Here is a 25826-nt window from a genome sequence, read left to right on the forward strand (position 1 = left end):
TGAGTTAGGCCAGTAATTTATTCAGGTAGGGAGGGAGAAGAAACGGGAGAAAATAACAGAGCAGGAGTCCCAGGTAGAGAGGAAGGGGCTGAAAAGTGATAAAGAGGGCTGATTAACAGGCTACAATTCCCCATTATAGGTTATAAATCCCCAGGTTTACTTGCGTGGTCACATGGCAGAGGAAAAATGGTGAGAGCAGGGCACAGAGGGCAGCAACAGGTCCAGAGGCAAGAGAGCTGAGAGCTAGAGCCCTCCTTTAGGCTCCGCTTGGCTTTTTCAACTGTTAATTATTCCACCCCTCTGCTAATGGCAGGGAGGAGTTCCAGCTGTTCCCTGTTTTGATTGATCACCCCACCCATCAATTCCCCATGGGGGCCCAATGATAAAGTCCCAAGGGAACATCTAGGGCTCTTCCTGGCTTCTGGAAGCGGTCTTTGTTCTGGATAGCAGAATCTTGGGGGTTGCTGATGTCCACGTGGACTTCGTGCCAGGTTCCAGATGCATCTACTGATTCCCTACCTTACTAGCCTGCTTCAGTAACACTGGATGAAGGAGAACGGATCTGGATTTGCTTCAAGCCCCAAAAGGAATCGCGGTTCAGGTGATTTCCAAACTAGGTCACGCCCCTCTGATTTTGATGTCTGGGATTATTTTTCTGTAAAGTGATGGCTGGCTTTAAACTCCTTCCTGGGGAACAAAACAGACAGAAAAGAAAGGAAAAAAGCAAGCCACTGATTTTTAAAAGATGCACAGGATTCTAATTAGCCTGTGTTAGGTGCATAAAATAAATGGGTTGATATTTGGTGTTCTCATGATAAATTAGCTAAAGCTTAAACATTGTACGTGCCCTTTCATGAGCTTCATGGTGACTCCACTACTGGCCTAAATTGAAGTGAATATTTAACACCTGCCCATCCATAGGAACTATTTTAATCAGAAGAAATAATATCATTTAAAAATTTCAATGTCAACCTTACCTTTAGACCTTCAAACTGTAAAATACATTCTCTTTTCAGTTCACAACTGTTGAGATGACTAAGAAATGAGGACCAGGAGATTCGGGGCAAAGTCTCCTTCCCACAGTGAAGGACAGACGTGTAGGACCCCAGCACACACATGCAGCCCCTTCCAGAGTGAGAGGGTCACTCCAAGCCACATCCCCCGACTCTGCAGAGCTGGGACAGCCACCTGCAGTCAGGCTGGGGCTGAGGCTGCTGGAAAGGGGGAGTGGTGGGCAGAGTCCCAGCCCCCCCAGCAGGCTCCATTTCGTGGCTGCTGCCCTCCCGGGTCCTCCCCCCGATGTGTAAGCTCTCGTAGGCTCCATGCCCCAGAGACTGTTCTGAAACCCTATGCTTTGTCACCCCCAGCTCTCCAGCCTTCTTCTCAGACCTGTGCGGAGCCAACCCGAGTGGAATCTTCGTTCCTGCACACTCCGTACCCCTGCCCCCAGCTGGAAGTGACTGGGCCCCTCCGCAGCACGTACTTCCCAATGTCTTCCCGGCCCTCCACTTCGCTCTCCTCGAGAATCGGGCTAGTCCACGAGTCCTCATCCAGGTCCCCGCTACTGCACTTACCCGACAGGAGCGTGTCCTTTAGGGATGGGACATAAATGTCAAATCGCAGCGTTCTGGGGTGCCTGGTCACTATCCTGCCAGGAAAAGTCAAATTCCTAACGAATCCCAAGGCCGACTCTGATCCTTAAATGAAGTGAGCTGTTTGAAGGATGGCTATAGAAATCTTTAACACCATTTAGCCTTTCCTTTGGAGAAGATTTGTCTCTTATTTACCAGAATAGATCGTATATAAGTTTACATGCCGTTGTTTTTGTTTTGTAATTTCAAATAGAAACTATTGTACTCTCTGGCAATCAATCTGTTTTGATTGATAAAAAGGGGTTAATAAAAACCCCTTAGAAACAAAAAAAAAGGTGAAGAGTAATATATTTTTCAATGATGCTAAGAGGAAGCAAGCCTTTTACTTGTCCCCAATACATCTTCTCCCCTTATTTTCTGCACCTAGTGAGTCATTTATAATCCTTATTATTTTCAAACCACACATTAATGCAACATCATAGTTCCACATGGTGGGATTTTTTTCCCCTCCATACTATGTTGTGAGAGCTGAGAGGCAAAAATAACCTATAATTTATATGAAAATACATGCCAAAATGGATTATAATAACATAACCAATGTGACTTCATACACTTGAAAATAAAAAAAATTTAGGATGAAATATCAAATATCACGCTACAATTTCAATCTATTGTTGAAATTTAATATAAAGTAGAAAGTACACTGGTGAAAGGCATTCACCAACATTATCAAGCTATTAGAAGGGAGAGATTAGAATGGGATACAATTAATACTTCCTGTTCAGACATAAAGCTATTTATTTTAGTGGGTACTTCATAGTTTATTAATATTTTCATGCATCTGGAGTGCCTATGAAGAAGATGCAAAACGATGGGCTGTAAAACCCTTGCCTTCCTATATATATGAAATGTTTACAGTTATGTAAGCAATGGATTTGGATACATATGTTATACAGAGTCATACAAATCTCTAATTTGCTGCTGATCGTGAAGTCTTTTGATATTAAATAATTATGTATTTTTGGTCACCTCTAAAGAGCATATTTTTAATGTCAGTAAATAGTTCTGGGAACTGGTTTAGATCACAAAGATCTCTATGTAGAGATATTAATTTGAAAGTTGAATATTTTTTTCCCTTGGTGAAGTATTTCTGGGTTCTTACACGGATCAGATTTCGAAGGATTTTATGCTGACTCCTCCCATAAAAGAAAATATGGTCTGAGATAAAAGGGCCTGGGAACGGAATCGCTATCTTCAACAGACGGGCCTGAGCTGAGCTCCTGGAGAGGACGACCTTCATATGCTCGCCTTCTGGGGATGAAGCCACCTGCCACGGAGGCGGCGCCGACAAGCGCCTGCGCTCTGGCGTGAGGCCCAAGGCTGAGCCGAGGGCCAAGGACAGCCACGCTCGGGCCTGGAGGCCCTTCCGCGCTCTGGCGAGAGTTTGGTTTGAACATCTCAGGGTAAGACGTAATTGCAAGGGAAGGAAGTGACCGGCGGGGTGCATTCGTTGGGCTCTGCTGTCCCCTCCACACCCTCTGGCTGGGGAGCCTCGTTAGCCGGCCGAAGCCGCAGAGATGGAGGGGGCGCTCTCGTCAGAACCCCCAGGCCTGTCTGGGCAGCTGCCACAGCACCCCCACTGCCCAGCGCATGCACTCACCACCCTGCCGCGGGGCACCCACACGGGGCTCCGCAGAGATAAATGCCCTCCCGAGCTCCTGCGGAGTGGGGGTCTGCAAGGCAGACCCACACCTCCCGGGAACCGCCCGTGATCTGAGGCATTCGACCGCGGGCTGAGGGATGAAGGGCGCTGGGCCTCCAGTGCCTGTCAGTACGCGGAGGAGCTGCCTTGCTCTTCCGACCTGGGGGCTCTGCTGGGCGTCAGAAGGTGGTCGCACCTCTGAGATGGTTTCTGGGCACAGACTCAACCGAGGCAGTGCATCAGGGTTCCACGTGTGGCCAGTCGTCCACGTTTCCCGCTGGTAGAGACCATTGCCAAGTGCTGCCGAGATGCAGAAACCACCCGAGCGGGGCCTGGCCACAACGACTTGGGCTTCCTCGGCAGCCCAAGATGGGCACCGATGAGGAATGCAGAGTGTGGGGAAGGGGTGGGCGCTCTGGAGGGCCAGCAGCGCCCTTGAGCTACGGGGGGAAGACCGTGGAAGGAAGGGGCACGGCTAGGCCAGGGGGCAAGGGAAGCCAAGGCAGGAAGGGAGAGGAGAGGTGAGGCTAGGCAGAGAAGGCTGGTGAGCGAGGACTCCTGGGCCGGGGAGATACCCAGACCCGGGCTGGCAAGGGGGGCCCGCCACATCCTTAGGGAGGCCGAAGCCCACCCACAAGCCACTTCAAACGCGAGCTAGAGGGCTCAGAATAAACGCACACACCTGTGGACAGCGGACGCTCAAGGGCCACCCTGGGAGCCCACGCTAGGCAACTGCCACCCCCGGGCTGCTTCCGCTCCAGCACGGCACTGGGAAACGCACACTGCAAAAGTAAGGCCCTGGGGGTTCCTGGGGGTCCCCGACAGAGCTAGAACTGCTGTCGTTTTGTTTGCACAGTTGGTTTTTAGGAAAACCTGTGGCTTCATGAGGCAGCTTTACATGGGAACCAAAGGCTGGGGAGCAGCAGGGGGGCAGGACGTCCTGGCAGTGTCACGTTTGAATTCAGGTCTCCCCTTCATAGATCTGCAGCTCTGGGGGTGATTGGTGCGACCCCAGCCCGCATCTTCATCTGATCAGGAAGGTAGCCTGGCAGTGGTGCTGCGAGGGTGAGAGGAAGTCAAGGGGGCCAGACTGACTAGTAAAGTCTCGACAGTTACTTCCTGAGGGCCTGCTGCACACCTGGCTCTGGGTAGAGAGCACCAGCTGACATCAAGAAAACTACCAGCCAGTGCCCTGGAGAACTGACACCGGGCTGCCGTGAGAGCACGGGGCTGGCTGCTTTCATTTGGGTGGTTGGACATGACTCCTCAGAGGAGGGGACTTTTCAGCAAAAACAAAAAGGAGCAAAGTGCAGGTTGGGGGGAGCATTTCCAGGAAAATGATAGCCAATGTTATTACTATTACATCTAAAGAAACTGTGGATTTCAAAGATGAAAAATAACTTGATACTTGCTCCCACAGAAGTGCTGAGCATTTTTTAAAAAATAAAATGGAAAGAGGGAAAAGAAGGAGCATTTCTTGAGCACCTACTGTTTTAGCTTCCTTGGCTGCTCAAGCAAATACCTTGAAATGGGTTGGGTTGAACAATGGTAATTTATTTGCTCATGGATTTGAGGCTAAGAGAATGTCCAAATCAGGTATTGCTTTCTTCCCAGGGACTGGGTACCAGCATCCTTGGCTCCTTTGCACAAGGCAGCAGTGTTCATCTCTCTCTTTTCTTCAGGGTTCCTTTGATTTTAGCTTCGGGCTCCCATGGCTCTCTTTCTGTCTGTATTCATTCTATTTATAAAGGATTCCAGTAATAGGATTAAGTGTCATTAAGACTTTCTGCTGCCATTTGGCCCAGTGGATAGGGTGTCCGTCTGCCACATGGGAGGTCCGCTGTTCAAACCCCGGGCCTCCCTGACCCGTGTGCGGCTGGCCCATGCGTGGTGCTGATGCGCATAGGGAGTGCCCTGCCACGCAGGGGTGTCCCCACATAGGGGAGCCCCATGCACAGGGAGTGCACCCCGTAAGGAGAGCCGCCCAGCGCGAAACAAAGTGCAGCCTGCCCAGGGATGGCGCCGCCCACACGGAGAAGCTGACACAACAAGATGACGCAGCAAAAAGAAACATAGATTTCCATGCCGCTGACAACAACAGAAGCAGACAAAGAAGATGCAGCAAATAGACACAGAGGACAGACAACTGGGGTGGGCAGGAAGGGGAGAGAAATAAATAAATAAAATCTTAAAAAAAAAGAGACTTTCTCCCTGAAGACAGTGGTGTTCTGGGGTTGACTCCCATGATCCTTGCTCCTTAGCTTGTCACATGGCAAGGCACCAGGTGGCTCTGCTAGTCTCGTGACTTGCCCTTATTGAGCTGGGCCACAGCGTAACTGAAGGAGCCTCATTGAAAAGTCCTACTTACCATGTGTTCTCACCCACAGGAATGGATCGGATTTATGAACATGTTTTTCTTTGGTGTGTACAAATTCAAACAACCACACTGCACCCTCTGGACCCCAAAAAGATGTGTTCTTTCTACATGCAAAATACATTCATCCCATCACAACATCCCAAGAGCCTTAAATCATTTCAGGAGCAATGATAAGTACAAAGCCTCAGAAAAATTGGTTATGGGTATGGTCTGTCCTGGGGCACAGGTCCCCTGTCTGTGGACCTGTGAACACTAGAAAACAAGTTATCTGTTTCCTATATACAATGGAGATAAAGGCAAAGGATAAACATTCTCTTTCCATTGGGAGAAACTGGAAGGAAAACAGGGGTCACAGGTCCCAAACAATTCCGCAACTCAGCAGGGCAAGCCTGATTAGACTCCAAGACTGGAGAGTCATTCGTAGATCAATATTTTGTTCTCTGGACCTGAGGAGTGGCAGTGCCACCTCTTCCAAGCGTTTGTGCATCTGCTGAACACTGGGGTAAAGGCTCCACCTTTTCTGAGCATCGGGGTGGTGGCCAGACTCTCCACAATCCCTGGGGCACAGGCTCCACCTCTCTAGGCACTGGGATGGCAGCACTCTTCCCGAACAACAGGGTGGAAGGCTCATCCTCTCCAGGTCCCAGGGCAGACTTCCCCTCTCCCCACACAAGGCTGAGCCTGCCCTCTTGGCCCAAGAAGATGTCTTCAGTCCAGACCTCAGCTTCCATGGTTCTGCCCTTGAAGTCATTCTTCCTTCAATTTGTCCCTTCTCTGTCCCTTTTAGTCCAGGTTGGCAGTGGTTCCATTCATACAAATCTCACAAAAAACTTGTTGACTTCATATATAGGTCACAGAAGCCCAGTCTATCAGACAGAAAGACTTCCCATGGATCCTTCCTGGATAACTGCATTTCCAATCTTGACTTCTACGGAAATTGCTGACTGGTTCCATGTTCCATTAAACCCCCCACAGAGCATTATTCTAGATAAGCTCAAAGTTTTCCAAACCATCAATTTCTGGTGTCTCTGTGCCCAGGAGTTTAGTTGTCAGCATATCCCCATCCTCTCATATTTTACTGTAAACTGCAGGGAGAAACCAAGCCATACTTTCCACATTTAGCTTGGAATTCTCCTCAGCTAAATATCCAAGTTCATTACTTTCAAGTTCTGTCTTCCATCCAACATAAGAACTCAATTTTGCCAAGTTCTCTGCCACTTTAAAACAAGGATCGCCTTGCCTTGGTTTCCAATGGTACTTCATCATTTTCTTCCAAGGCCTCATCAGAAGTGCCTTTAGCATCCATATTTCTTTCAACAGTCTCATCAAACCATCTAGACCTTTTCTGTTAAGCTCCTCACAATTCTTCCAGCCTCTACCCATTACTCAATTCCAAAGCTGTTCCCACACTTCAGTGTTTGCAATAGCAGAACCTCACTCTCCTGGTATCAAAATCTGTTTTAGTTTCCCAGGCTAAGAAAGCAAATACCATGAAATGGTTTGGCTTAAACAGTGGGAATTTATTTGATCACAGTTTTGAGGCTAAGAGAACATCCAAACAAGGCCTCATCAAGGCAAGGCTTTCTCCCCAGGTGTTCTGGGTCTGGCTGCTGTGATCCCTGGTCCTCAGTGTGTCACATGGCAAAGCACAAGGCAGCATCTCCTCATCTCTCCCTTCTCTCCCAAGTTCCCACTGTGTGCCAGGCTATGCTGGAGGCTTTACGTATGTTATCTCTTTTACATCCCAACGAGGTAAGCAGGGGTAGTGATTTCTAAAAGAGGCCATTGATGATTGAAATGGGGGAGCTAAATAAAAGGAAGAAGTGATGGTTTTGCCTCCATTGAATCAACTGCCTTTCCACAACACACGTGCAAGTACAGATGCACACGCACCCAGATTTCCTTTTGCCAAGGCAGAGCTGAGCGAGTTCGTAAAGGCCATCTGCAGCCAGTTTTGAAGCCCTGACTACTCTGGGAGGCAGGTGACAGGAGCAGGCACCTTTATTCCTATTTCACGGATGCAGGAACCATGATTCAGAAAGGAGTACCCACCCCAGCACACTTGCTGGTTAAGTGCTGGAGCCGCAGGCAGATGAAACTTCTCCTCGTACCCCCTGGCCTCCCGAAGACCCAGGGCTCAGAGCAGGAAAGATTAGAGACTGAAAGGCAAGCTACGACGGAGAGTGTACTCTGCGCCAGAGAGAGTGCTTGCCACCCTCCAGACGGGGCCTCACTGCACGCATAGCGTCCTCAAGAGGCAGGCACCGCCGTCACTATCCCATCTTAGCCAGCGCAAAAGAGAGGTGGGCTTCGCGGTGAAACAGCTCGCCCAGTCCAGGCGGCTGGTCCTGGCTGCAATTGGCAGAGTGGGACTCAACCTCGGGGCCCCTTCCTCCTGACAAGCTTTTCCACAAAAGGTGGTGTGCAAGAAGGTGGCAAGCAGTACATACAGAAAAGGTTTTTCTTTGAATATTTAATGTATTTATTTTAACATGTGAATGTACTTAGCATTTTAAGCCATCATTTTACCCGTATTATGTGTATTACATGAAAAGTTTATGGTAAGATATTGAGAATTTAAATAAATATACCAGGTAAATAAGAGGGGAGGATTTGTATATATCTTGCCGTTGATACCCAAATGACTGCTGTCTGGTAAACAGTGTGCTAAGCTAAACTGCATCCTTCTAAGGGTATCCATTGCTGTATCTAGTTCATGGGCTCAGCTCTTTTCCCTGTTGCCCAATGGCTGGCTGAAGCATTTGAGAAAGCAGCCTAAAGTACAAAGGCCAGTGATGCTGAATCTGGATGATAAGGCAAGTCGTCTAACATAGACGGCAAGACAAAAAGTTTTAAAGTAGAAATAGGGAAACGGATGTGGCTCAACCAATTGGGCTCTCATCTACCACACAGGAGGTCCAGGGTTCGATGCCCAGGGCCTCCTGGTGAGGGCGAGCTGGCCCATGCAGAGTGCCGGCCCACGCAGGAATGCTGCCCCGTGCAAGAGAGGCACCCTACGTGGGAATGCCGCCCAACACAGGAAAGCTGCCCTGTGCAGGAGTGCTGGCGGACGCACAGCAAGATGATGCAACAAGAGACACAGAGGAGAGAAAAGAAGACAACGTAGCAGAACAGGGGAGCTGAGATGGTGCAGGAGAGTAATAGTCTCTCTCCCATTCCAAAAGGTCCCAGGATTGGTTCCCAGAACCACCTGATGAGAATACAAGCAGACACAGAAGAACACACAGCAAATAGACACAGAGAGCAGACAATGGGGGGGGGGGGGGGGGGGGAGAAAATAAATCTTAAAAAAAAAGTAGAATTAGAAGTACAGGTCCCCCATAGCACCTTATTTTCAATTCTTAAATACAAAATGTTCTAGAAAGCAGAACTTTCTCCCTTAGTTTGGGTTAAACTCATTTTAACTGATATAAGATTATCTATAGTTTTTATATATCCAATTTAGGGTGACTATCTGTGAATATTTACACATTTATGCTGAAAACAAATTGTTTTATTATAGCGTGCTATCTCAGGCTCCACTGGAGGGGTTTTATAAAATACAGTATATACATTATCCTTTAAAAATTTCAAATAATTTTGATTTCCAGAAACACATCTGAGCCCAGGAGGTATTTATTTTTCTAGGTACTATATTTTTTAATGGTAAAATAAGATACATAAGTTTGGAGAGAAAGCAAATAGTTCCAATTAGGGAGTCATGGTGAAGTTCTAATAAAGAAGAAAAGTGTTGCCTTGTCCAGGACACTTAAAGACATCTAGGACAATTTAGGGAAGAGAGAGAATGGACACCGAGGGTGGGGCTGGCTTGTGGCCCAGCAGTTCAGACTTTAGCTACATCCCAAGAGGTATTTCTTTAAAGCATTAAAAATATTTTTTTTTTAATTCATTTTTATCCTCTTTTTTTCTTTCTGCTACATATACAGGATTGGAATTATTGAGTGTTAAGAAAAAACCCTGGTTAAAACTTAGTGATGAAAGGAGTGTAAATATAAAAAAAATCACTTTACTGTCCAGTCTCGGGTCTTTAGCAAGTTTGCACTTAAGCACCCTTCTTTTTTTTTTTTTTTTACTATTTTTGAAAAAGATCACACAACATGTTATGTTAAAAAATATAAGAGGTTCCCATATACCACCCCCCCACCCCACCCCACATCAACAACCTCTTTCATCAGTGTGGCACATTCATTGCATTTGCTGAATCCATTTTGGAGCACTACTGTATTGCGTGGATTATAGTTTACATTGTGGTTTACACTCTCCCCCGGTCCATTCAGTGGGTTATGGCAGGATATATAATGTCCTCCATCTGTCCCTGCAATATCATTCAGGACAACTCCAAGTCCCAAAAATGCCCGTACATCACACCTTTTCTCTCCTTTCTCTGTCTTCAGCAACTCCCATGGCCACCGTCTCCACATCAATGATACAGTTTCTACCATTGCTAGAGTCACAATAATTCTATAGTAGAATACCAATAAGTCCACTCTAATCCATATTTTATTTCTCCATCCTGAGGACACTGAGATGGTGATGCCCACTCCACCTCAAGAGGGGACTTAGATCCATTGTGGCTGATGGATAGGAGTCTCCTGCTTGCTGTTGTACACTCTCTCAGTTACCTGGTGTGGTGGTTGACCATCCTCACCTCCCTGTTAGCTGACCTGGGTAAGTCCAATGAATTGGAGAGTAGGTGTTGCAACTCTGCTGAGGCTCATGGCCCAGCTGCCACATGGAGAGTCCAGAGATTCAAGTCTCCTGAGCATACACCAACCCCAGCACCAACCACAGGTTCAATAAAAGTGAGAGAAGAGGCATATGTAGAGAGGTCACATCTGAGTCCATCTCCATCACACTCAGGAGCACAAATTCCAAGGTAGTGCCCACTAGCAAGGCACTGAACTCCAGAGCCATCTGCCATGACCATAGGACCAGGGTGTCTCTGTAATATAAACCATAATGTAAACCATAATGGAACCATGGTTAGTAGCTATGTTTCAATATGTGTACATCAGTTGCAGCAAATTTAACATCCACATGTAAAAAGATCATTGCTGGGGAAGGGGGAAAGGGATTTGATGTTGGGTATATGGGAGTCCCCTATATTCTATATATGACTTCACTGTGACCTAAAACTTTTTTGAAGACATAATAAATTTAAAAAAAGGATGTAGACACTGAGGAAAAAATGGAAGATTGCCTTGCCACTGTATGTACAGGGCAACACCTACTACAGTGATGGAAGGCAAAATGTTAAAAAAATATATTTTACGGTATTTTTCATTTTTTAATACCCCAATTTACTTTTTACTTTAATTTTTAAAAATTATTATGTATTTTATTTCTAATCTTTAAGCCTATCATTACTAGTCCATTTTCCTATTAAGTGAGTTTGGCAATATATTAGACTTCATTTTTGAAGAAGTTTTGGATCACAGAGGGGTTCAACTATGGCAGGGGAGGAGCACTGGTGTGGGGTGTCATGGATGGGGGATGCATGGGTGGGAGGAAGTTCTCCAGGGCATGCATACAGGGTATATAGTTATGTTCAATGTTCATTGGATATTGACATAGTTGATAGAGTTTCACACGACAACTGAGGGAGTGCTGAGTTACTATTCCGGGGAACTCTGTCATACTCCCCAATGGAGCAGCAACAATCCCCCAAAGAAAGGACAAAGACAAGTGAAGAAGAATAGTCCAATGATGGGCCCTTGGTATTGATGACTATGCTTATGAGCCTGTGTGCTTGAAATTTCAGGTTTTATCCTTTTTTAGTTACAGAAGTTGTAGGTTTACAGAAAAATCATACAGAAAAGACAAAGTTCCCAATACCACCTCCACACACACACACACATGCAATTTTCCCTATTATTGCACTTTGCATTAGTTTGGTAGCTTTGTTACAATTGATGAAACATTATTATCATAATTATATTATTAGCCATAGTCCATAATTTACATTGGGGTTCACTGTGCTGTACAGCTCTATGGTTTTTAAGGAAATTTTACTCTAGTAACATATATACAACCTAAAATTTCCCTTTTTAAACACATTCAAATATATAACCCAGTGCTGTTAGTTACAATCACAGTGCTGCACTACCATCACCACCATCCATTACAAAACCCTTTTCATCATCTCAAACAGACACTCTGCAAAAATTAAGAATTAACTCCCCATTCCTTACCCCAACCACCCTGGCCCTGGTAACCTGTATTCTATTTTCTGACTCTATGAATTTGTAATTTTTTCATATATGTGAGATCATACAATGTATGTCCTTTTGTAACTGGCTCATTTCACTCAACATGATGTCTTCAGGATTCATTCGTCTTGTCATATGAGTCAAAACTACATTCCTTTTTAAAGCTGAATAATATCACATTGTATGTATATACCATATTTTGTTCATCCATTCATCTGTTGATGGACATGGTTGCTTCCACATTTTGGCAATTGTGAATAGTGCTACTGTGAACATCAGTGTGCACACATTTTTTTGAGGTCCTGCTTTCACTTCTTTTGGGTATATATTTAGAAGTGGGATTATTGGGTCATATGATAATTTTATACTTAACCTTCTGAGGAACTGCCAAACTATTTTCCACAGCAGTTGCACCATTTTACATTTTCACCAACAATGAACAAATACTCCTATTTCTCCATATCTTCTCCAACATTTGCTATTTCCATTTTTTAAAATAGTAACCATTCTAGTGGCTGTGAAATGGTATCTCATTTTGGTTTTGAGTTGCATTTCCCTAATGGCTAATATAGTTGAGCATCTTTTCATATGCTTTTTGGCTATTCATCTATCTTTCACTGGAGAAATGTCTATGCAAACCCTTTGCCCATTTTAAATTGGGTTGTTTGTATTTTACTTGTTGAATTGTAGGATTTCTTTACATATTCTTGATATCAAATGCTTATCAGACCTGTGGTTTCCAAATACTTTCTCTCACTCTGTGAGCTGTCATTTTACTTTCATGAAGAAGGCCTTTGATGCAAAAAAGTTTTTAGTTTTTATGTAGTCCTACATATCTATATTTTCTTTTGTTGCTCATGCTTTTGATGTAAAATCTAAGAAACCATTGCTTAATACAAGGTGCTGAAGATGCTTACTTATGTTTCCTTCCAGGAGTTGTTTTTTTGTTTGTTTGATTGTTTGTTTTTCAGGAGGTACTAGGGATTGAACCCAGGACCTTGTACATGGGAAGCAGCACTTGACCACTGAGCTACATCTGCTCCCCATTCTTCCAGGAGTTTTATAGCTTTCTTTCTTATATTTATTTATTTATTTTTAAAGATTTATTTTATTTGTCGTCCCCCCCTTGCTGCTTGCGCTGTCTGCTGTGTCCATTCCCTGCACGTTCTTCTGCGTCTGCTTGTCTCCCTTTGTTGCTTCATCTTGTAGCTCTCCGCAGTGAGGGCCAGCTTGACTTCACCAGGAGGCCCTGGGTTCCCATATGGTATATGGGAGCCCAATTGCTTGAGCCGCATCTGCTTCCCTGCTTCTTACATTTAGATCTTTGATGCATTTTAAGTTAAGTTTTGTAAATGGTATGAGATAGGAGTCCACCTTCACTCTTTTGCATATAAATATCATATTTTCCCAGCATCAAAAGAGACTATTTTTCCACATTTTGTGGATGTGGTTCCCTTGTGAAAAATCAATTGGCCATAGATGTGAAAGTTTATTTCTGCACTCTCCATTTGATTCCATAGGTCTTTAAGTCTGTCCTTGTGTCAGTTACATGCTGTTTTGACTATTGTAGTCTTGTAGAAAGTTTTAAAATTGGGAAGTGTGAGTTCTCCAACTTTGTTCTTTTTCAAGACGGTTTTGGCTATTTGGGACCCCTTACCCACCTGTATAAATTTGATGATTGGCTTTTACATTTTTGCAAAGAAAGTTGTTGGAATCTTGACTGAGATTGCAGTGAATATGTAAATCGCTTGGTTAGAATTGGCATCTTAACAATATTTAGTCTCCCAGTCCATGAACGTGGAAAGTCATTCTATTTATTTAGGTTTTCATGAATTTCTTTCAGCAACATTTTGTAGTTTTCTGTGTACCAGGCCTTTATGTCCTTGGTTAAATTCATTCCTAGAAAAATCATTGAGCTTTTTCTTCGTTTTTAATGTTAGCATTTAGAACTGTAAAATTCCCTCTCAGCACTGACTTTGTTGCATCTCTAAGGTTTGACATATTGTGCTTTTGTTTTCATTTACCCCAAAATATTACCTAATTTCCCTTGTGATTTCTTGTTTGACACATTGATTATTTAAGAATGTGTTTCTAAATTTCCACGTATCTGTGAATTTTCCAATTCTCTCTCTGTCACTGATTTCTAGCTTCATTCCATTATGGTCAGAGAAGATACATTATATGATTGCAATATTCTTAACTGTATTGAGACTTGTTTTGTGACCTAACAGATGGTCTACCCTGGAGAATGATCCAGGTACAGTAGAGAAGAATCTGTATTCTGCTGCTGTTGGGAAACATGTGCTATATATGTCTGTTAAGTCTAGTTACTTTGTAATGTTTTCTCAGTCTTCTACTTCCTTATTGATCATCTGTATAGATTTTCAATCTAGTATTGGAAGTGGTGTATGGATGTCTCCTACTGTTAAAGCAGAGCTGTCTATTTTACCCTTCAAATCTGTCAATATTTACTTAATATATTTTGCAGCTCTGCCTTAGGGGTATATATAATTGTTATGTCTCTTGTCGAACTGAAACTTTGTCAGCATATAGTGACCTTTGTTGTCCCTGATAATAGTTTCTGACTTAAAAGACTATTTTATCTGATATCAATACAGCTACCCCAGCTCTCTTCTGGTTACAATTTGCATGGTATAATTTTTCCTAACCTTTCACATTCAACCGACTTGTATCTTTGAACATAAGGTGTGTCACTTGTAAATAGACCATAGTTGGCTCACGCTTTTTATCCATTCTACCAATCTCTGACTTTTGACTGGAGAGTTTAATCCATTTACATTTAAAGTAACTACTGATAATGCAGGACTTTCTTCTGATATTTGCTCTTGGTCTTTGTAGGTCTTACAGATATTTTGCCCCTCAATTCCTCCACTAATGCCAATTTTCATAGTTATTTGATTTTCTGTACTGCACATTTTGAGTTCCTTTTCATTTCCATCTATATATATTTTATAGAAATTTTCTTTATGTTTACCATGGGGCTTAAATAACCTAAATCTATAACTATACTTTTTATTTGATATAAAGTTCACTTCAGTAGCATACACTGTTCTTATATCCATCAGTCTCCCCCTTTTGTCGTACTTGTAACAAATCATACTTTATACATTGCATGTCTAAAACCATAGATTTATGATTACTTTTTATGCATTTGCTTCTTAGAACCTATAAGAAATAAAAGTGTTGTTACATATCAAAAAGTACAAAACAATATAATACATTTTACTGGCATTTATAATTACCTGTACGGTTTCTTTTGCTGGTTTTGCTGGAGGTATTTACTTTTTTATGCCACTTCAATCCACTGTCTAATGTCCTTTCCTTCCAGTTTGAAGAACTCCTTCTAGCATTGCTTGTAGGGCAGGTCTATGGCAATGAACTACCTCAGTCTTTGTCTGGGAATGTCAATCGCTCTCTTGATCTCCCTGATATAAAATTCTTGGTTAGCAACTCTTTTCTTTCAGTACTTTAACATGTTATCCCACTGTCTTCTTGCCTCCATGGTTTCTGATGAGAAATCAGCACTTAATCTTACTGGGACTCCCTTATACGTAAGACATTGCCTTTCTCTTACAGCTTTCAGAACTCTCTTCTCCTTGGTATTTGTGACAGTTTGACTTCTTCTATACATCTGGGCATGGTTCTCTTCAAGTTTATCCTGTTTGATGTTCATTGGGCTTTTTGAATGTTTAAATTCATGTCTCACATTAAATTTGGGAAGTTTCAGTCATTATTTATTTGAATATTTCTTCTGCCCATTCCCTCATTCTTCTCCTTCTTGGACTTCTATAACTCATATATTGGTAGGCTTGATAATGGTCTCTTAGGCTCTGTTCAGTGTTTTTTTTTTCATTCTTTGTTCTTTTTGCTCCTTATCCTGAATTATTTCCATTGTTTTGTCCATGAGTTCACTGATTCTTTCTTCTGCCAGCTCCAATCTGCCATTGAAACCCTCTAGGGAATTTCCCTTTCAGTTATTATAGGATTCAAATCCATTGTTTGTTTAGTTAATTAAAACTTTTTATATCTTTATTGAGATTCTAATATTATTCATTCATCATTTTCCTTTAGTTATTTCTCTCTGTTTTCCTTTATCTGTTTGAGCATATTGAAGATGATTTTTAAAAGATGTTTACCCAGTATGTCCAATGTCTGGTTTTCTTTATTGATGTTTTCTTGATTTGTGTCTTATTCCTTTGAATGTGGGCCATCATTTCCTGTTTCTTTGTTTGTCTTATAATCTTTTGTTGCATGGTGTATATTTTAATATTTTAAATATTATACTTAATCCCTAAACTGTCTGTTCCTTAAGTTTGTATCCAGATCTGATATGATCAAGATTTCCTTGAGTGTCAGGAACTAAAAAAAAAAAACAAACCAATGCATAGCATACCTTTCATGGTCTTTGCAAATTGTCTCTGCATAGGCTCTACTTCATCATTTAGCCCTCCTATTAAGAAAATCAGCCTGATGTGAAAGTAAAGTGCAGAGTTCTCTCTGTGTCTTGTCCTGGGCTTGTGCTCACTTGTGGCCTTAGGAATCCCCATTTACAGGAATTCTAATGCCCTCTCTATCCCCTATGAACTAAACTCCCCCTCTCTCCATCTGGATGCTTTTTTGCGTGTCTTAGAACAGGTAAGTCTTTGCCCCAGGTCATGCTGATGTTTAGCTGTTTGTAAGCTACTTTTCCTTGAAGTGCAAGTTTTGGGAGGTGGGCCTGAGATGAGCTGATAGATTGGCAATGACATACAGGCATTCCAGTATGTGCATAGGGGTACACTGCTCTCTTTGGAACAGGGTCAGGGATTCACAAAGGGAGTGCAGGCTGGCTCCACCCTATGCTGGTGAGGGGGCTGGGAAGGACTAGCAAGGACACCATGAGTTTTACTTACCATTTTTAAAGCTGCATTTTCATGATTCCGCTTTTGCCCAGTTATTGCAATCCTTACAGAGCTTTGAGGAAGATGGCTCTACCAGTTTCTTTTTCCTAGTTGTTCAAAGATTCTGTGGGGGGATGGCTCCCTCAAGTGCCTTACACTCCCACCCTGGTTGACTGCTGGCCCCAAGGGTTTTAGATAAGGAATTATGAACCAGTAGCCCTAGTATGAGTCCTCATGGTAGTTGTACATTTACTGAGTACCCAGTACAATACCACACAAGGCCATTATTATTTTTTATAAATGAGTAAACAGGTAGAGAAGCTACTTAATTTGTTGAAGATCATGTAGCAAGGATTCCAACTGAATAAAAGTTCATGTCTCTCACCAGAATGGTGAAGAGCAGGATTTTGTAACAAAAGATGTCTTCAATTGCAACAGAATGGCAAACTCGCAGTGGCTCAAATATTAGAGAAACAACAAAAACTCTGCAGACTGGCAATTATTTCTGAGTTGGTTCAGTAGCTCATGTTTTTTCCCAGTATAGGTTCTTTCCTTTTTTCCACTAGGTTTCCCACCAGCTTTCCCATCATGTTCCCTCATGGTGGCAAGATGACCAAGGTTTAGAGGGGGAGAGTAACTTGCCAGAGGACTCAGAACAAGAAGGGGCACAACAGGGCTTTGAACTCCTCCCTGCCACAGCTTCCTCCTCAAGGGAGGGGCGCAGGGATGGAACACACGCTCGGGGAGGTTAAGGATTGAGTCTGTCTTATTCACTGCTGTATCTTGTGTACATAGTTCTGCACTTAGCAAATAGTAGATGCTCAATAAATGTTTTTTGAAAGAATGAATGAAAAAAAAAAAAGATGGCTGCATCAGCTCTAGGAATCTTACACTAGACAGTAACAGCAGGAAGGAAAGCAGCGTCCACCAATCCATCCACTTTTTTTTTTATCAAAAAGGAAAATCTTTCACAGAGTCCATCCCCAACACACCTGCCTTGTCACTGGTCAAAACTGGGCCAAACTCCCACTGCTAGCCACTCACTTGTAAAAGACTGTCTTACACAAATTTTTAAAAGATTCCTTTTTTTTTTATTAGAGCAGTTTAAGATTTAAAGAATTAGATTCCTATTTTTTCTTTAAAAAATCAATTTTATTGATACGTATTAATAAAGCATACAATTCAAAGTGTAAAATTAATGGTACGTATAATCATATAGTTGTGTATTCATCACTTCAGTCATTATTTTTATTATTCCAGTAATAATAATAATAATAAAAAACAAAAGACAAACAAAAAGCTTAATAATCACCTCTCAATCTCTCTATGCTTCCCCTGCATACATAGCTGTATTCTTTGTCTTTCCAATTTATTTGTATTTATATTTTGTATATATGGAGTAAAAAAATATGTAGCACCATTTGTCTAGTTTCACTTAGTATATTTCCTTTTTTAACCCTTAATGGAAAATTATTCATGTATTATGATATACTACTGTCCATATTTTGCTTTGGTTGCATTTTTGACTGATATTAACATCTTGTAACATAAATGTACATTTGTACAGTTTCAAAGGAAAACAGTCATATGTGCATTATTACCCATTGTCTTATTTCACACAAGGTTTTGCCATGCTATAGTCACGTTACATATTTTGGCTTTCCTTCTAGTAATATACATGACCTTAGACTTTCCCTTTCAACCACTGTCACACTTGTATATCAGCACTGCTAGTTACAAACACTATAATGTGCTTTCATCATTTATATTCTTTTCCAAAGATTTATGAACAACCGTTTTTTACCAATTCTGCACAGATTAGCTCTCAACTTTCCCTTATCTAATCTCATTCTATTTTCTACTGACCTATATTCTACTTATTAACTCCATGAACTTACACAATATATTTAGTTCGTAGTAGTGCAATCATACAGTATTTGTCCTTTTGTGTCTGGCTTGCTTCACTCAACATAATATCCTCCAGGTTCATCCATGTTGTTATATTTGTTACGACTTCATTTCTTCTTACCACTGCATAAAAAGTTTTTTCTAGAGATTAATTTTATTTATTTATTTCTCCACCATTTTTTTTTTTTTAGGAGGCACCAGGAACCAAACCCTGGACCTCCCATGTGGGAGGGAGGCGCCTAATCATTTGAGCCACATCCACTCCCTGTTTGTTGTGTCTCTGTGTTTTTCTTCCTAGCGTCTCTTCATTAGATCACCTTATTGTGTCGCTGCATCATTCTGTAGCACCAATCTGTCCCATCAGCTCGCTGTCTTTCTCATCTTCTTTAGGAGGACCGGGAACTGAACCTGGGACCTGTGGGAGATTTTTAATGACTGATTCAATCATTTTTAAATGTGACTGGTTTGATGAGTTCTTGTAGTTCCTGTAGAATCAATATAAGTTGTGGTTTTCTAGGAATTCTGTCCATTTCATATAGACTGTCTAATTTCTTAGCATACAGTTTCATATAATATCCTCTTGTGACTCTTTTTATTTCTGCAGGATCAGTCTTAACACCCCCATTTCATTTCTAATTTTATCTATTTGCATTGTCTCTTTTTTTGTTGTTAGTCTACCTAGGGGTTTGTCAATTTCATTGATCTTCTCAAGGAACCAGCTTTGGTATTGTTTCTCTCTCTCTTTTTTTTTTTTTGTTCTTAATTCATTCATTTCTGCTCTAATCTTTATTGTTTCTATCCATCTGCTTGCTTTGGAAATGATTTGCTGTTCTTTTTCAAGTTTCTCCCATTGCTCAATTAGATTTCTGACTTGAGCTCTCTTCTTTTGATACAGGCATTCAGGACTATAAATTTCCCTCTCAGCACTGCCTTTGTTGTAGTCCATTAGTTTTGATAAGTTCTCATTTTCATTCATCTTGAGATATTTACTAATTTCTCTCACAATTTCTTCTTTGACCCACTGATTGTTTAGGAGTATGTTGGTTAGCCTCCACATATTTGCAAAATTTCCCCTATTATTGATTTCCAGTTTTATTCCATTATGACCTGAGAATGTGCTTTGTATAATTTCAGTCTTTTTGTGTTTATTGAGACCTGCTTTGTGACCCTACATGTGGTCTATCCTGGAGAAAGATCCATGAGCACTTGAGAAGAATGTATAACCCACTGATTTATGATGCAACCTTCTGTATGTCTGTTAGGACTAACTCATTTATCTTATTGTTCAGGTTCTATTTCCTTGTTGATCTTCTGTCTAGTTTTTCTATGTATTGACATGAATGGTGTGTTGGTATCTCCAACTATTATTGTAGAAATGTCTATTTCTCCCTTCAGTTTTGCCAGAGTTTGCCTCGTGTATTTTGGGGCATTCTGGTTAGGTGCATAGTTAGTTATGACTGTTACTTCTTGTTGGTGTATTTTCCATTTTATTAATATATAATTGCCTTCTGCATCTCATTATAACATTTTTGCATTTAAAGTCTGTCTTGCTGATAGCATAGCTACCCTGCTCTTTTTTTGGTTACTGTTTGCATGGAATATCTTTTTCCAACCTTTCACTTTCAGCTGATTTATATCCCTGGGTCTAAGATGAGTCTCTTTTTGACAGCCTATGTATGGCTCAGGTTTTTATTGTTGTTGTTGTTGTTTGTTTTTTTATTCTGTCAGTCTCTATCTTATGATTGGGGAGTTTAATCTTTTAACATTATTTTTGTTTTTCTTTTTACTCTTTTGGCTATCCTTTGTAGAAGTCTTCCCTTCTATACTCTCCTCCAATGGGGTACAAGGCTCCTTTAATGCTTTCTGTAAAACTAGACTTTTTTTCTTTTAATTCTCTTAGTTTCAAGATATTTGTGAATATCTTAAGCTCACCCCCCTTTTGTGATGGACAATTTGCTGGATAAGATATTCTTGACTAGCAATTTTTGTCTTTCAATATCCTAATTATAGCATAGCAGTATTTTATCACCTCCATGATTTCTGATGAGAAATCCACACTACATCTTACCGGGCATCCTTTGTATTTGATGGTTTGGTTCTCCCTTACTGATTTCAGGAATTATTCTTTTTCTTTGGTGTTTGACATTCTGTGTCGTATGTGTCTTGGAGTAGGTCTATTTAGATTTATTCTGATTGTGGTATGCTGTGCTTTTCGGACATGTAAATTATTTCTTTCATGAGAGGTGGGAAATTTTCAGCCATTATGTCCTCAAATACACTTTCTGCCCCTTCCCTGCTCTTCTCCTTCCGGAAGTCCCATGACGTATACGTTGTGCTTCATGTTATCATTCAACTCCCTGAGCCCTGCTCATTTTTTTCTATTCTCTCTCTTCAATTTCAATCTTTTTATACTGAAAAAAATATCCCTCATGCTATCATTTTGAGTCTGCTGTTCTATGCCTCTAATGTGTTTTTTTTTAAAGATTTATTTTTTTAATTTTTAAATTCCCTCCCCTCAGTTGTCTGCTCTCTGTGTCCATTCACTGTGTGTTCTTCTGTGACTGCTTCTATCTTTATCAGTGGCTCTGGGAATCTGTGTTTCTTTCTGTTGCGTCATCTTGTTATGCCAGCTCTCTCTGTGTGCAGTGCCATTCTTGGGCAGGCTGCACTTTCTTTCACGCTGGGTGGCTCTCCTTGCGTGTGGGGCTCCCCTATGTGGGGGACATCCCTGCATGGCAGAGCACTCCTTGCACGCATCAGCACTGTGCATGGGCCAGCTCCACACAGGTCAAGGAGGTCTGGGGTTTGAACCGCGGACCTCCCATGTGGTAGGCAGACGCTCGATCCCTCTAATGTGTTTTCAATCTCATCTATTGTGTCTTTCATTCCCATATGTTCCATTCTTTTGCTATTCGGGGTGTCAAATTCTTCTCACCCAGTGTTTTCTCATTGTACTTTATCTCTTTAGCCTATTGTCTTTCAAATTGTTGATTTGATTTAGGAGATTTGTATTAACCTCATTAACTGGTTGTCTCAAATCCTGTATCTCATCTGGGGCTTTGATATTTGCTTGGCCATATCTTCCATTTTCTTAGCATGTCTTGTAATATTTTGTTGATCTCTCAGCATCTAATTATGACAGTGAGTTTATTCTTTTTTTTTCATTTCAAAATGATTAATTTTTAATTATGTGAATACCAACTTCATAAAAGAATAAATAATCACAAGGGGAAAAGAAAATGGAGAAACATATCAAACCCCAAAAAAGAAAGAAAAATGACATTTAAAATTTCAAGTAAAAGGGGGCAGGGGTGGGGGCAGGGAGCTGGCTGATCTTAATACTGGCACCAAGCTGTCCTAGCCTAGGAAGCCACACTCCTCTACTCTACTGTTCTACTTGCTAATGGAAAGATCTACAATGCTAGATTCAAAACATCTAGCATACAGACTAGAATTGGCTGGCCTTTCCCCTTTCTTGGCACTCTTATCATAAATTAATCTGGTAAGCACAAATATATTGCCAGGGACAATGAACTGTGCTAAAAACACCAGGATATTTGACTGTTGGAACAACAGCCCTCTCCCAATGACTCTAATACTCAAGGGGTTAAAAAACTTCTCAAGGGGCTAAAAAACTTCAGTCCCAGAGACTTTATATGAAGAAACAGTAAAAGCATAACTGAATTTGAAAGCATTTAAAATTGTGGTTCATTTCCAAATCTACTGACAGCTGATCAGGCAGCAGCTTCAGTAGTGCCTTCGGTCACTAGTATTGGGGGCTCCCAATCCAGGGAGCGCTGGGTCCTTTTGTACCTATGGGATTTCTCACGGCTCCTAACTTCTACTTCTATGACTGCACCCTTCTGAATGACCATTGTGCCAGCTAGAATGTGTGTCTGAACTTCGACCTCTTTCCCTATCCCTGTTCTTTTCCACCCTTTCCTCCCTCCTGCTTGAGGTCTTGTGTTCATGCTTGGGTTTCTCCTTCCTCAGCTCCCTCTCTAGGCACTCAGCTCCATCACAAGAGGTAGTTCTGACCTTGGAGGAACTGGAACAGTGCCTCCACCCCTCTCTAGACTCTGACTTCTGACCCATCTCTGAGTTCCTGCTATGTGGTTTTTAGAGCCATGGTCATCCTTTTTCTTCAATGACTTGCTTCTGGGTGGTGAGGAGGAGGAAGGCTGTTCTGCCTGTACCACCCTGTCAGTCTTCTCTTTGTCTTTCTTTTTTTCCTTCTTTTCCTTTTTGTCTTTTCTGTGCTTTTTCATGGGTTTTTCAATTTCTGATCCCTCAGATGAGGTTGGTAAGGGGGTGCAAGCCCCACAGCCCTTGTCCTGGAGCTCTTTGGTCACATTATCCACATCTTCTGAGTCCTTAGGAGCCCAATAGTTAGGCACATGATCCACTCGGATCGTTTTTCCTTTGATCTTGATCCCATTAAAACTGTCGACAGACAGAATTGTGCTCCTCTGGTCTTCATAACAAAGGAAACAAAATCCTTTGGATCTTCCAGTCTTCTTGTCCCGCACAAGATTAATGTTAACAATCTCTCCATATTGTGAAAACACACAGATGATGTCCCCCTCAGTCAATTCATAAGGAAGCCCTCCCAGGAAGATCCAGGCACTGTCCTTGTACTCGGAGTGCCAGGACACCTTATCTGCCACCCCAAGCTGGACCTCTCACTCATTTAGTTCGTTGATCAGCTTAACTTTGGTCAAAGGTTCATCTTTGCGGGTCAGCGCTCAGAAACCTGGCATCAGCATCCAGGAGAGGCTGTGCTGCGCATGCCAGTGAGTTTATTCTGATGCTCAATTTCTCTCTTTTGCATATAGATTTAGTGGCAGGAGTGTGTGTATTACTGCCATCCTTTGATTCTTGGTTCAATCTATTTTTAGCTCTTTAGGATTATCCCTGTTTAGTTGCTCAAATCTGGGCTTTGAACCCAGTAAGGAGTTGCAGATCTTCTTCCAAGGGCCTTGGGGAGGGCAGGTATAAAGGCCTGAAAAGAATCTCTTATATATATATATTTATTTTTAAAGAATTTTAAAAATTTTAATACAGTTCAAATGAGCACATCTGGCTCATTTCAGCTCTTTCACTGTCAAACCTGGGGGCAGGGACTGCTTCAGTTTCTCTGCCTTCCCTCTGTCTGTGATGACCAAAGCTATAAAGATAACTGCTGCAGCAAAATTTAAATTTCACATCAACCTTATTTTTCTTAATCTTGACAGATTTGGCATCCTTTCACGTGGCTGTGAGCAGGAAGTCCTTGATTTCCTCAGTTTTGCAAGACGTGGTGACAAGGTGTGCTGGGAGGCAGGCACAGAATGGCACAGCCAACGATGAAAAGCAAGGACAGTAAAGCTATTTATTTACTTTTAATGTCTTTGCATACACTTTTTCAGTCTGCCAGCAGATGGTGCTCTTCAGCAACCCTTTCAGTTCAAACCTTAGTAGGACTGTGTTCGCTGCAATGGGGACCCAGAACAATGTGATAGAGGATCCCATCTCAGAGCTATTTGGAACCTCACAAATCAAGCTTTCTCTGAAGCTGTTCTCTTCCCGTTGTCAGCAGACCCTTCTCTTCTCCCAGGTATGAAATAACTGCAATCCCCTCTGTGTCCTAACAATCAGTCCCAGTCAGCATGAAGAATGTTTGTGAGAGCTCGATCTCTTTAGTCCCTGGGCAAACAATGGTTCCCTGGCCCCACCCAGGTTGGAAGGCCTCATGGGACAGAGCAGACCAAATTTGTTGGCCAAACGTGTATCAGCCTTGGTCTGCATCGCTCTCTCCCCCTTTCCTACAAAGGAGGACCCCTGCACCCCTCTCTCTCTGTTAACTACCAGCCAGAAGCTGGAGAATTCAAAGCTACCTGCTCTGAAGTTTGGGGGATGGGCACTGGCAGCTGCAACTACAACTTTTACTCACAGTTTTCCTGTGGACATTTTTTTCTTTTGCTCCTCTCTCTTCTGAGTGGCTTACAGCAATTCTGAGTCATCAAAATGTTGAATCATTAAAAACAAAAAAGCGCTGTGAGCCTGGGCGCTTTGGTCCGGATGGTGGAGGAGCTCTGCGGCCCGCCGGGCAGGACGGGCGCTGGTAACGTAACCAGTGCTGCCCCCACGCGGGCTGCAGGGGCTGGACAGACGGCCAGCTGCTTAGCCTCGTCCACGCCGTCAGTTCCCTAAAGGAGATGATGGCACAGCAGGGTCCAGCGCAGCGCTGTGCACGTTAGCAGGAAACGTGAGGAAAGGCTCCGACAGTGGCGGCTGAACTGTCCGCTCTGAGGAGGGACGACCTGGCCTGGTCTGATGCACATCCTTATCCCCGGGCCAATCTTTTATGGATTTGCGCCGCTTGCATTCCACCCCATTTCTTTTTCCCGAAGTGGTGCAGTACGGACCGGGGTAACAACTGTCCCGGCCGCGAGGACCACGGCCCGTGCCTGCCTCGGCGCCGGCGCCTCTCTGGGCCTCCGAAACCTCTTCCTCAGGGACCACGGGGCCGGCAGCTCTGAGGGATGATCCGGGCTGTGGAAGTCGGACTACCTCGACCACGCGGAGAAGCTGGGAGTTTTCAAGACTTCGGAAAAAGAAGCCATTAAAAATAGCAACTGTATACTAGGACCAAGAAGGGCTTCAGAAACAGCGCAAGAGGCTCTTCGCCTTCCCTGAGCTGGTAGCTCCCAGAGGAACCCGACGCGCTCGCCCGTGAGGCGGCCGCCCCGGGACTACAACTCCCGGAGAACCCTGCGGCTGCGCCGTCGCTGATTGGCGCGCTGCGACACCTATCAGCCAACCAGTAACAGTAACCGCAGGCAAGGACTAACGACCAATTACGAGAGAGAGGAGGCGGGCGCTGCTGCCGCAGAGCCGACGTCGGTAGTCGGAGCTGGCCGGGAACTTTAAAGGGGTGAGTGAACCAGGAAACGGCAGGCCAGCCCTTCTCTGCGCAACAATGGCGCAGGGTACACGAACAGCTCCCGCACCGTCCCCTGATCCCCTGAAGACTCGGATCTCCGCTACTCCTGCCTGCAACCCTTGCCTTGGTTGGCTCCACGCGTTCCTCCGCCGCCCCGCCCCTTTCCGCTCCTTATTGGCTTCCTCAGGACA

The 25826-nt window shown here is 43.0% G+C and overlaps 1 long non-coding RNA gene and 1 pseudogene across 1 annotated transcript; both read right to left on the minus strand.

Moving 5' to 3' along the window:
- On the minus strand, nucleotides 1–25823 carry LOC139439208 (uncharacterized). The gene is made up of 2 exons (XR_011648973.1): nucleotides 24643–25823; nucleotides 1–687 (listed from the first exon to the last, which is right to left on the minus strand). It is a non-coding gene; the product is annotated as an uncharacterized lncRNA (long non-coding RNA).
- LOC101433485 (RNA-binding motif protein, X-linked 2-like) lies at nucleotides 21950–24497 on the minus strand (annotated as a pseudogene).
- Nucleotides 25824–25826: the final 3 nt, after the last annotated feature.

Source organism: Dasypus novemcinctus, chromosome 6, assembly GCF_030445035.2.
Source record: "Dasypus novemcinctus isolate mDasNov1 chromosome 6, mDasNov1.1.hap2, whole genome shotgun sequence".
Taxonomy (NCBI): Eukaryota; Metazoa; Chordata; class Mammalia; order Cingulata; family Dasypodidae; genus Dasypus; species Dasypus novemcinctus.